The sequence below is a fragment of the Marmota flaviventris genome, chromosome 1 (genome assembly GCF_047511675.1).
Source record: "Marmota flaviventris isolate mMarFla1 chromosome 1, mMarFla1.hap1, whole genome shotgun sequence".
Lineage (NCBI taxonomy): Eukaryota > Metazoa > Chordata > Mammalia > Rodentia > Sciuridae > Marmota > Marmota flaviventris.
The window spans coordinates 117,582,970-117,596,594 of record NC_092498.1 but is presented as its reverse complement, the minus strand read 5'-3'; the positions used below and the strand labels follow the sequence as shown (position 1 = coordinate 117,596,594).

At 41.2% G+C, this 13,625-nt stretch overlaps 1 pseudogene; it reads left to right on the top strand.

The window, feature by feature from the left end:
* The first annotated feature begins 6,916 nt into the window (after window positions 1-6,916).
* The window catches only part of LOC114084481 (testis-expressed protein 38-like), a 30,036-nt pseudogene continuing 23,327 nt past the window's right edge, over window positions 6,917-13,625 (top strand).

The window sequence follows — 13,625 nt, the reverse complement described above, 5'->3', positions numbered from 1 at the left end:
CCCTTGGGGTGAATGTCTCAATGCATACTTTGTTCTTTAGATTTTCAGTCTCTGCTCACTGAAGCTGAGAACTTCAGGTACCAGGACTATTAGAAAAAGGAGCTAACCTCAGGCAATTGACATTGCCACCCAGGTCAGAGCCCTGATTCTACCACGCGGCCTGCGCAATGGTTTCATTAATGAGGTTCTAGGCATAAAGTTAGTTAGAAGAGATCGAAATAAAACACACAGACACAGTTACCTTATTTCTATTGCCAGGTCCGAGACGGCTCCCCTCTCTGGCTCCGACCTCTAACCGCCCAGCAGGGCAGCAAGGATTACTCAGGGCTAGCAGGAGAGAGAGAGAGTGAACACGCCAGGGAGTAGCCTTTTATTGGGGAACAAGAAATTCAGGGGATAATTCCATCCAATGAAGGTTGAGGGGGGACTGCACTCCAAGGTCAGGGTCAGTGATTGGGCCCCCGGGGTCAGTGGTCAGTCACACCCCCACACGGACGGGTTCTCTCATCAGGAAAGGGCCGGGAAAATTCCGACACAGCCAGAAGCCTCAGACCCTTAACGGGAGTCGCCCAGTCACGTGTCAGGATGGCTTCCCACATATTCCCCCTTTCTATTCTTAAAAATGAGGCGGCGGTTCACTCTTTGGAGTTTCTGTATTCTTGTTCCGAAGACTCGCCATCCTATAATTATAACACAAAAGAGAATTAACAGCAAAGAGAATAATCCAATAATGTACCAGGCCGAGTGTTTAAGAATATTTCCAGGGTTGAATCCATTTAACTCCTTCAATATTTGGTTTGCCAGAGAAGAAGGATCTGAAAAATCAGCTCTATTATTTTGAATGTCTTGGATATGGTGATGAAGTTCCAGAATATCCAAGCTATTATTACTATTTTGCCAAATACCTAATAAATGGTTTTTAACCTTCTCCCAATCCCAGAGAGAAGCATTGTACTTGGCAGCTGTAACACAAACATACTTATAATTGGCATGGCATTTAAGCCTTTCCTTAAATTTTAAGGCTGAAAGTTCATTACCTATGTCTATAACAGTCGCCTCTAAGGCGTTTAATTTAGTCTCAATCCTTTCATCAATATTTACTCGATTACGCAGAGCCTTGGAAGTATTTTGAGCTAAATTATTAAGAAATTTGGCATGCTGAATATTTTGAGACAATGTCAGAGACGCAGAGACAGTTGAGGCAATAAAGGAGACTAGCGCCAAAACACCAACAATTATAACTCCAATAGCACGTTTTGGTCTTGTTAACTGGGCATGAATTTGCTGTAAGACTTGTAAACCAGTATCAGCATACCATGGCTCTGAAATATTAGCAGGTAATAAAACAAAAGAGGGCTGATGAAGTATCAGCACTCCTTTTCCTCCATTATATCTAGTAATACAATTGGTTAGGTTACATTTATTACAAGTAACAATATATCTGTCATCTATCCATTTAACTTTTACATTTCCAATAATTAAAACATAAGGAGATTGGACACAGGCTCGTAAGCCATAGCATGATCCCTCTTTACAGTTCTTGCCAACAAATTTTGGTAAAGGTTTGTCTGTAAAATGTAAGAATTCTGAGGCAGCAATTAAACGCCAAACATCTTTCTGAACACCTCCTTTACTATAAGTCAAAATATTACTAACAAATCCTGCAGGTGTCATAGCAGAATTTCTTCGTAATTGTCTTTTATCAATTTTTGGAGACCAGTCTAAAATATACCCACTATCTTTAGACACCTTATGTTGTACAGGAAAGGTATTTACACAATCCATCCATCTAGGAAAGGTGGCAATCTCAATTGTAGAACTATTTGGACAGTGGGGCATCCGTGGAGGTTTTGCAGAAATGACTGGCTTGTTATGGGAAAGTCCCATCTTAATTACTGATCTAGTATAAGGTCTTAAGTCCCCATAAAAAGAATTATTTGTCAGTCTATGTCTACCAATCGCTGTCTTTTCTTCGAATGATACTTTTAGACAGCCGGCATGTTTATCATGTGACCAACACAAAGGTAATTGGGCACTGTAGCCAGAATAATTAAATCTAGTCACATGATTGGGAGTAATATGGGTATCTGTAAATCCTCCCATCATGAATGAGTCATTAGTAAATACTGGAATAGATTCTCCAGTCCACACAGCTGGGTGTACCAGGGGTGGATCTGGGAAATATGTCCAGTAAGTGTCTACTTGATCCCCCTTTACCTGACAGCCCAACAGGGCAATTACTGTTGCTACCATCATCACTGGGGTCCTGTTCTCTCCTAGGTGTCGAAGTATTCGGGAAGCCTGGGTTGTTAGCTTCTTCAAGTCTTCCCATGAAATCAGCTTTTCGGCTGGGTCAATCTGGTCTTTCTTCATCGTTTTCCGATATCTCCTCCTTCTGGATAGGGCCTCCTCCTGGTCAATCCTCAGTCGCTTGAATCTGGGTTCTATCTCTTCCATGTCTGATAGCATGTTCAGGTACCCAAATAGGACGAAATGCACCTTCTGGGAAAATACAAGCATGACCTCTACCCCACATTATCACTGGGTCTGGACCCTTCCACTGACCAGTCTGTAAATCTTTCCACAAAATTCTGCCTAAAGGGCCTGTTACTGAGGGAGACATTTGTCTCTCAGCAGCAGTGTGACCTTCTGCGTCACAGTTTAAAAAATTTAAAACAAACAAGGCATGATTAAGGCTATTTTGGGGAGTCATAAACCTATTCCCCCCCTTTAATTTTTGTAATTGAAGCTTAATAGATAAATGAGCTCGTTCCACAATGGCTTGGCCTTGAGGGTTATAAGGAATTCCTGTTTTATGATTAATTTTAAACTCTTGGCAAGATTGTTGAAAAGAAGAGCTTACATAAGCTGGAGCATTATCTGTTTTAATCTGCATAGGGCACCCTAAAACAGAAAAAGCTGCTAGGCAATGAGAAATTACATGTTGAGTATTTTCCTTAGTACGTGCTGTGGCAAAAATAAATCTAGAATAAGTGTCCACTATGACATGTACATAACATTGCTTACCAAATTGAGGAATATGAGTTACATCCATTTGCCATATTTGATTTGGTTTTACTCCACGGGGATTTACCCCTGATGGCAGAGATGGAGTGTGAATAACACACTTAGGGCATTGGCTTACAATCTGACGAGCTTGTTCTCTAGTAATATTAAATTTTTTACGTAAGCTAGAAGCATTTTGATGATGTAAGGAATGGGAAGCTAGTGCACAGTCATATGAAGACATCTGTTGACAAAAAGCTACTAATTTATCAATCTTGTCATTACCAGAAACTAAGGGTCCTGGAAGATTAGTATGAGCCCGTATGTGCCCTATGAAACATGGGTACTTTCGCATTAGCACTGTCTTTTGTAAATTATGAAATAACTCAAATAACTCTTGTGATGAAGTATACCCAATAACTGAAGTTTCAATATTTTTAGTAACTCCGACTGCATATAAGCTGTCAGAATAAATATTAATAGGCTCATTTGAAAAGTAATTTAAGGCACAAATCAGAGCTTGAAGCTCTGCTCTTTGGGCAGAAGTATAAGAAGTTTGTATTACCTCTGTGTGAACACGACTATAAAAACCTGCTTTACCTGAGTTAGAACCATCCGTGAACACTGATAAAGCTTCATCTATAGGATGTGCACGTACAATCTTTGGAAAAATAAGTGACGTTAATGATGCAAATTGTATAATCTTATCACGAGGATAATGGCTATCTATCTGGCCAGGAAAATCAGCAAAAGCTATCTGCCATGAGCTAGAAGTTTGAAAAAGCCAATTAGTCTGTTGAATAGAAAATGGAATAATTATGATATCAGGCTCAGATCCAATTAATTGTAAAATCCTAGTTCTACCTTTAATTACTAATTGAGCTATAGAATCATGAAAAGGAATTAATGTCTTTTGAGGAGAGTGGGATAAATAAATCCACTCAATAACTCCTAATCTTTGCCATATGGCTCCTGTTGGGGTATGTTCAGTTGGAAATATTAATAAATACACTATTTCTTTAGGATCAACTCTAGTAAGCTGTGCATTTTTAATTGCATGTTCAACTCTCCTTAAAGCCATTCTAGCCTCTAAGGTTAGCTGACGTGGAGAGGTTGGAGAGGGATTTCCTTGTAATATCTGAAATAAGGGACTTAAATTAGAAGTAGTTAGTTTTAAAGATGGCTTCAGCCGATTAGTATCTCTTAAAAGCCTTGAAAATCATTAGGGGTTTGTACGGAAACTGTTTGTTTCGCTCCGGTAAAATTAAAGATGGCGGCCCCCATGGTCGGCGCGATGACGTCACATTGCGCGACCACCTACTTCCTCATTTTCGGCCCGGGGGCGAGCCGACCGGAAGTTTGTGTTCCGGCCAGGCGGAAATGATGACAAGAAGGCGGGCTCATCCGCGCCATCTTGATCCGCCGCATGGGGCTGAGCCTTGCAATATCTATTATCGCCAGTAGATGGAGCCCTGAACTTAAAATTGCGCATGCGACACTCCCGCGCAAAATGATTATTTCTCCCGCAAATGTAACATTTTCCGCGGGGTTTTCGTACTAAATCCTGTGGTTTCAAAGTTTCTTTTATTGCTGCAGCTAGGGCCACTGTTTGTAAATGAGTAGAGTCTATGTCAGAACATAAGCGAATAAACTCAGAAACTGTCCCTTTTTTACGGTGCGGTCTAAGAATATCCTGACAGTATTTATTTGCGTTTTCGAATGCCAATTGCCTAACAATGAACTCACTCGCTCCCGAGTCCCCGATTGACCTGTTTGCAGCCTGGTACAACCGGGCTACGAAATCTGAGTAAGGTTCACTCGCACCTTGCCTGATTTTGGTAAGAACTAAATTGGACTGGTCCTTGGAGACAATCTGCCTCCAGGCACGTTTGGCACAATCAGTTATTTGATTGTACACTACAAAATCATAATTTAACTGTCTTTCTAGGTCAGTAAATTCACCTGTCCCTAGAAACATTTCTACTGGCGTTTCTATATCCTGTCGTTTGTTCTTTTCTGCCTGTTCAGTACAGAAATCAGTCCAGTAAGTCCTCCAAAGTAAGAAATCTCCCCCGCTCAGACAAGATCTGGCTAAAGAAATCCAATCGCTAGGAGGAAGGGGTTGTGAGCAAATATTTTCTATCAGGCTCTGTACAAAAGGCGAATTTGGACCATATGTCTCACATGCACTTTTTAGTTCCTTAATGGTTTTAAATGGGATTACAGCATGAACTCTAACTCTCTGATCTTGTTCATTAACTTGCTCAAAAACTGGAAAAAGTTGAAAACCGCTAGTATCCTCCCCATCTTCCTGTGCTTTCTTAATACCTCGCTGGAACGGGGTAAGAAAAGTCATTGTTAACCCAGTGCACCTGTTAATTTTTGTCCTTTTAGCAGGTACCGGCCGAATTTGAATAGCCTGAACAGGCGGTGTTAAACGCAGCCTGTTAAGATTTCTCTGTAAGTCCTGAATTTCCATGTCTGATTCTTCTCCCTCAGATTGCAAGTCATGGTCAGACTCTGTACTATCGTCATTTTGAATTTGGGTTTCTAAACCACGTGGCGGAGAAGAACTCTGAGCCCCTCTAGGAATCTCTTCCGGATTTTCCTCTGTAGGAAGATCCTCTACCTCTTCTGGAGGGCTTTCTAAGATCTCGGAGGTTTGTCCTCTATGATATTCGTCCCTAGAATCTCCCTGCGGGCTAGTATAGTCCTGCGAGTTTAAAGTCACATTCCTAACCTTAGGTTTGGCTTTTAGCATCTTTGTTTGTAAACGGCCTAAGGGAAAAGGAATTAACTTAGCCTCAGGCGAATTTTCCATTTGAATAGACTTAATAGCCCTTTGCAAGCCTTTTAACAGGTCTTCAGGGGGCCACGAACTTTGACCCATATATTCAAAAAGACAAATTTCTAGAGCTGTCCAAGTTTTCTGAATACTTTCTATGCCTCCAGGTAGTTCATTAGAAAAATAAACCTTTTGTAACTTTCTTCCTAATTTCTCCCAAGTAGATAAATTTGGAGACTCTTGTTCACAAAACCAAGGACAATATTCACCTACAATCTTTAAGAATTGTAATAACTGAGCTTTCTTTATCTGTTTTCCTTTCTGATTAATTATACTGTCTAAAATAGTCAGATACATTTCCTTATCCGTAGAAGTTGAATTTCCCATTTTAATTAATTTAACGTCTCTTTCCTTCAATAGCTCCAGGTACTTTTGTGACCCAAATTGTCACCTCTTCCTTTATCTTTATCTTTATTCTTATCTTTATAGCGCGCTCCCACTCAATCTAACTAATCTAGAATGCCCCCCTCATGGGCGCCAATTCTACCACGCGGCCTGCGCAATGGTTTCATTAATGAGGTTCTAGGCATAAAGTTAGTTAGAAGAGATCGAAATAAAACACACAGACACAGTTACCTTATTTCTATTGCCAGGTCCGAGACGGCTCCCCTCTCTGGCTCCGACCTCTAACCGCCCAGCAGGGCAGCAAGGATTACTCAGGGCTAGCAGGAGAGAGAGAGAGTGAACACGCCAGGGAGTAGCCTTTTATTGGGGAACAAGAAATTCAGGGGATAATTCCATCCAATGAAGGTTGAGGGGGGACTGCACTCCAAGGTCAGGGTCAGTGATTGGGCCCCCGGGGTCAGTGGTCAGTCACACCCCCACACGGACGGGTTCTCTCATCAGGAAAGGGCCGGGAAAATTCCGACACAGCCAGAAGCCTCAGACCCTTAACGGGAGTCGCCCAGTCACGTGTCAGGATGGCTTCCCACACCTGATAGATGTTACAATAGTAAATGTTTTGTGTCTCGATGGCTCTTAACAGGGCAATGCTCTTCCCTTCTAGGATGGGGGAACAGGTCTTACCAATAAAATGAGATTTGGAGGGTGGCTGTGAAGAGATACATGGAAACAATACGTGTGGAGGAGCTCAATTCCCTCCCCCAATCACTGGAGCTCCAAGGTGTACCACCCCTGGACAAGGTCCCCAGAGGCACTGCTCTTCTGCAGCATGGCAAGTGGATGTTGAAGATCTTCCATTTGCTGGGAGATGTATGATTAGCCTGGTGTGGGAGTACTTGCTACCAGGTAAGCTGATGCCCAAAGAGAGTTGCCACAAGATTAGGGAGCAAAAAAGGTTAGGACCACGTCACCCAAAGTTCTTCTGTTGCCCAAACAAAAGGTTTCAAGGGAGGCTACATGGTTCTTCCAAATCCAATCATACTTGTCAAAGGAGGGGTGGAAACCTTCACACTCTAGTGCCTTTTTTATGAGCATCATCAAAAGAAATGCATCTGCTCATAGTATAGAGTTAGTTCCCTATCCAAAGTCAAGCATTCTTCTGCTCCTAGAATCCTTCCCATTCAATGGGAATGATTTTCAGAATGACTCCAACTGATGTTTAAGTCCATTTTATACAGAAATGATGAGTCCAAACTAGGGCTGGTGGAATATGTGTTTGCCTATTTGTGGATGCACACTGCATGGCGAATTCTATTTCCAGCTCAACATTCCCCATTCTTCCCTTAATTCACCAGATTCCAAATCAAGTATAAGGTGGCCTTTTTCTAAATGGAAAGAGTACATCAGCTTCATCTTGGTGCACTGAGGCATCCCTCCCCTGTTGGCATTAGTGCTGATGAAACACCTCTTCCACCTCCTGTATGGGAACAAACTGATTAAGTCTGTGTGAAATGTTCAGTAAGTGTTCAGGTCTCAACCTACAGCTGTCAGTCAACTTTCCTTTATTTTTTTCATCCTCAGTGTGGGAGAAAATTGTACTTTGGATTGCTGTAGCTATGCTCTGTGATCACTGTGGGCTGCATTCTCTTTCTGCACTTGAAGAGGAAACTGGAGGAGCAGTGGGTGGAATTGCTGAGAGGTGCCACCTTCACTAACAGCCCACTCCTGTACTGGAGAATCAAGGGACGTCAATGTGGTATGAATGCAGCTATCAACACAGGCCATTTTCTGGCTGGTCCCCAAACTGAGATTCAAGTCAAGATTCCAGATTCTTTGTGGGAGTCAGACACCTGTGAAGGCAGGCAATATGCCATCAGAGGAAGCAGTGCCAAGGCACAGGCACAAGAGAACCAAAGTATTCCAGTGCACCTTCTGCAAATGCAAGGGTCATTGCAGACACAATTGTCCCCATTGCTTCCAAGAGAAGCCATGTAAGATCATCCAGACTCATACCCCTCCTGACAACGGGCACCACTCATAGAGGAAAGCTAAAGTCAGAGGTCTTCATAAATGTCCTCAAGGTGATGTCTGAGGTATCTCAGCTAATTCTTAGGAATAGATAGGAACAAGGTAAGTTTGGACCAATTTGGGCAGGGGAGGATAGCCTGAAATCACAGGAGTACATGGATGTTGAAAAGTGAAAATAATTTTTTTTGTTTATAAAAGCAGAGATACACTTGTGGCAGCCCTACAAACAATAAGTAATTCTGAAGGCCTTGGAAAAAGGGTTCTTCTCTGAAATGAAGTTCATGAAATGCCACAAAATAGCTTCTTTTAGTCTAATTTAAAAAGACTTGGACATGAAATTGTAATGGGCAATGAAAATCAAGGCATATTCAGTGACCTAACAGGCAGACTAGATGATGAGCACTTGGAAAGAAGAAGATCAGTTTGTGGAATGCTGGAGGATTACAAATTTCCTAACATCAAGAAGAAAGAAAAATTGAGAAGTTATGAAACATTTGTAGGCAGGTTCCCAATATAATATTTATTTTTCTTCATTGCAGATGAAAATTGCAGACAGGTTCTAGAGTCTGTATTTGTACAGGTATGCTCTGCTTTCCTATAAGACAGGCAGAACTTTAGGAGTAATCACCTGCTGAGAGAGGGAGAAATGGGAGCAGGAAACTTATTGGAAAGATAATACAATCATCTACGCATAGGGTCTTAAATGCTTGGAATGAGATGGAGGCAACAGTAGTGGCATAGGAGAAATACGAGTTGGTCAGGTATATGAGAGCAAGACATTGAAAGATGAGTTGGCTTATTGCACAGATCACGTTCTGTCCAAACAGAAAAGATACATGGGAGTGTTAAACCATGACACAAAGAAAAGACCACTGACTCCAATTTAAATCAAATTAAAACAAGCTTGTAATTTTGACAGGCCAGGATTGTCTCTCCTGAAACCCATGGGAATAGAAGACAATGCTACAGCTCTCTAGGAACACAGCTTTATAGCACAGAAACATGCATACAAAGGGGGAGTGTCTTTAGAACTTACAGATAACAGAATTTTGACAAGCATAACACAAAGGCAGGTAGTAGGTTAATGGTCTAAATGTTTCAGCATTTAGGGAGTAAGTTTAGATGCCAGTATGAGGATTTATGAGGTGCCACTAGAGTTTCAGAGAGGGTCATTATTTGGCCAGGGAAAGCCAGAGATTATGAGGCATCACTAAAGTTTCAAAGAGGGCTGCTATCTTGTCAGTGAAAGCTAGGCATGGGTGAGTTCAAGGAATGGGCAAGCATTCCAAGCAAGTTTAAAACATCAAAATACAGCCAGGCTAAATAGAAATCCTAATATTTTACAGAAAACACAAATGAATATTTTATAACTTGTGAAACATTGGCTCCTGATCTTAATACGGAATTAGTCTGGGTTTATCATTCCCCCCTTGTTTTACGTATCCCTTTCAAATCTTTGATAGGGAGCAATCAGTAATGTCAATCATATATGTTAATACGGTCAATTATACATAATAGAATTAAGTTGTAGTCCTCCAAACCTGAGCACATAGTTAATGATTCATGGGACAAGAACTAATAGGAGAGGATGCAAATTATAGGACCTACAACGGAAGTTAACCATGGAAACCAGTTTCCCAAGCCTGGCCAAGAGTTGTCCATTTGAATTTTGTTGATCTCCTTTTTTATTTCATTCCTCTGTTGTTGGATAACACTAGAATAATCGGTAATATTAAAACAACACATGCCTGGAAATTGTTGACAGCCCAAATGATATCTCAGAAAAAGAAAGTCAATAGCTCCTCTATTTTGTAGTACTGAGATTCAGAGTCCTTTCATCCCCTGATTAATTTCTACTAAGAATTGTGCCATAAGGTTAGCTGTTTTGCTAAAACTACAGACTAATTTCATGATTTCTCTGTATTCCTACCACTAGATCCACAACTGGCAAAAAGAAAGCTGCTGCAATTGCGAAATCTAGGGGGTCCAAGTGGATTAAATTGTTATTGCAATTGAGGGGCAGACTTCGGATGTCTTGGTGGGGAAATGCCAGGGATGGCAGTAAGGGAAAGATCCATCCAATAGAGCAGATCCCACAGAAATTGGTAGGCAAAGCCTGGAAACTCATCTTATTACAGAGAAAAGCCCATCCTGTAGGAAGTCATTTGCCATTGGGTAGGGAGATATTTTGTTCAATAGAACAATTAGGTGGGGTTTGGGGAAGGATGCACTCTATGCATAAACAATGTTTTTGGACATCAGTGAAGCTGGCAAGGCTGACTCTGCATGGGACAGAGGTCAGTCTTGCTGTGTAGCCCTATCAGCAGTGACCTTAATATAGTCATCATATTTTATAGAGAGGTCCATAAGATGATTAGCTAACAATTGATGGATGGAACTTCCTTCTTGTATGCAGAAGGAACTTTTGTTCATAGTATCAACAGCCAATTGTAACCAAAAGGTTTGATTGTTTGTAGAATTTAGGAGGCTCATGGAAATATCCACATTTAAAGTAGCACTTGAATAGTCGGTATCCACTATGGCCCTCTTTTTAAACTTAATAAAAGAATATTGTCCTGAATCTTGAGGGTGAGCTGAGTATTTATAGATTCCAAAATTTATATGATCCCCTTGAGACTGGTCTGTAAGATTTTTACATGGTCCCTCCCTGAATACCAGACTGAAAATTTCTTGATTTTCTTTAAACCACCTTTTAGGGCCTATTATTGGATCCTGACAGGAGTAAGTACAATTTAATATTAGTGGGGATCTTACAATGGCAGGTCCTACCTGCGCTACAAAGGGGTGCAAGGTTGGTTGAGGCTAGCATAGCTAACACCCAAGAATACATATATATTCCAACAGGGAAAAATTATTAGCATAATGTTTACAATAACAAGGAAAAGCAATAAGAAGTTAATGACAAAATATTAACCCTTAGAAATTTTAAAATTTAAAGGTCCATGCTCAGTCACTTTCCATCTTTGGCAGCTAGATTCTCCTCCAGTGGATTCTGAAGATGCTTTCTTAAGCTAAGAATGATGAATCCAAGCAGGAATACCAGCAACTTTGAGGGCAGTGGGAATGTGGAGAATCACAATAGAAGGGCCTTTTCACCTGGGTTCGATGGTATTAGTTTTCAAACATTGTATCAGCACAGCATCGCCAGGTTGGAATGAATGATCAACCAATCTATGTCCAACAGGCTGAGCAGCCTGAACCTGAAGAAAGATCTTATCCATGAATAGTTGTGACCCTGAGATTGGAATGTCTCCTAGCAGATCTAGGTGTACTCTGGAAACCATAGGCAGTGGCCGCCCATAAATTATTTCATATGCAGTAAATTTTTCCTCATAAGGAATGCAATGGGCCCTCAATAGGGCAAAAAGCAGGAGATTAACCCAGTTAACACCAGTCTCAAGTATTAATTTAGACAGTGTTTACTTCTATTCATCCTTTCTACCTTCCCTGAGCTTTGAGGGTGGTACACACAGCATAATTTCTAGTTTATATTAAGGGCCTTTGAAATCAATTGAGATAATTTGTACATAAAGGCCAGGCCATTGTCAGACCCCAAAATTAGAGGGAAGCCAAATCTAGGAACATTCTCATTTATTAGTTTTTTATCTGCTATTTGTGCCATTTCCATCCAGATTGGAAAAGCTTCTGCCCAGCCAGAGACAGTTTCAACAAAGACTAACAAGTATTTATATTCATATAGTCCAAGTTTAATTTCAGTAAAGCCTAATTCCCAAAATTCACCAGGTACAGAATCTTAACTCCTGTTTCCTTGTGGAAGTTGATCCTTCTAGCATTTACCTGTGCACATGTCATGCAACAATTTGAGATATCTTGAAACATCCTTCGATGTCCCCGAAGCCAAACATAGGATGAGATTAATTATGACATCTTCTTGGGTGATAAATGCATGGCTGGATGAAGATCAGTTAACCATTTTCTCCCTAGTAGCTTAGATATGCAGATTTTTCCATTTGGGAGGTTCCACCAGCCATGAAAGTTTTGTTGGGCACCCAATGAGAAGATAAGTTTATTTTTTTCTGTAGTGTGTGAAGAGGCCTCCTCCCCAATTTTAACTGAAAATTTTGGATAATTGGAGAGTTGTTGGATAGTTTGGTGTCTCAGATCTCCAAGGGCTATTTCCCTGGCTGTTTGATCAGCCAAGTTGTTACCCTGAGTCTGGGGACTATCATCTTTGCAGTGTCCAGGCCAGTGGATAATTATCTGGCAACCAGATAGATAGCCTCCAGTAATTGAAGAATTTCTTGTTTATTTTCAATGGTCTTACCACATGAAGTTAAAAGTCCCCTTTGTTTATATATCTGTCCATGCACATGTGCTGTAGCAAAAACATAGTGGCTGTTTGTGTAAATATTCACCTGTTTTTCTTGTGCTCATCTCAATGCCTGTGTGATAGCAATGATTTCTGCTTTTTGGGTTGATGAGCCCCTGGGCAAACCCTGTGCCCAAATAACTTCTTTTTGGCCCATATCTACTGTTACTCCCACATACCTCATTCCATCTCAGATGTAACTGCTGCCAGCAGTGTAAAGGTCTGCATCTCTGACACTGAGAAGAATTTCAGTCAGGTCTAGTCAAGTACATTGGATGACATCCAGCATCTATGAGCGGTCATGAATTGGCTCCTACAGGTTGTTGTCTGGCAGCAGGGTTGTTGAATTGACTACCATGGATTTATTGAATGTTAATCTGTCCTTGTCTAGGAGGAAAGCCTGTTATTAAGTGATGCGGGCATTTGACATCCAATGATTTGTGGCATCCCTCAATAGATCTTCCTCTGTGTGTGGAACAGTCACAGTAAGAGTCTGCCCCAGAGTTAGTTTGTCTGTGTCCGTTATCAGGAGTGCAGTAGCCACTCTGGCTCTTAAACAAGGAGGCCACCCTGATGCTACCAGATCAAGCCTTTTTGAAATTTAGGCAATTGATCTTTTCTATAGCCCTAGATTTTGGGTAAGCACTCCCTTTGCAATACCCTTTATCTCATGAACATACAGATGGAAGGGCTTAGAGGGTATCAGGGAAGCTTAGGACAGGAGCCTACCAGAGCCTTTTTTAGATTTTTAAAGGCTAATTCATTTTCTACAGTCCAAGCTAAAGGTCAGTTGCCTCCCACAGTTGCAATATAGAGAGACTTGTCAATATCAGCAAGTCCAGGTATCCAAAGGCGGCAGTATCTGACTGCCCCTAGGAATTTCCTAACCTGCTTTTTAGAGTGGGATTGGGATCTTCATTATGGCCTCTATGTGGGCTTGGGACAGCAGCTTTTTCCCTTCCATCAGTTCATATCCTAAATAAGTAACTTGAGGAGAACAGATTTGTGCTTTGTTTTTGGAGACTCAATACCCCAATTGAGCCAAGGTTCTCA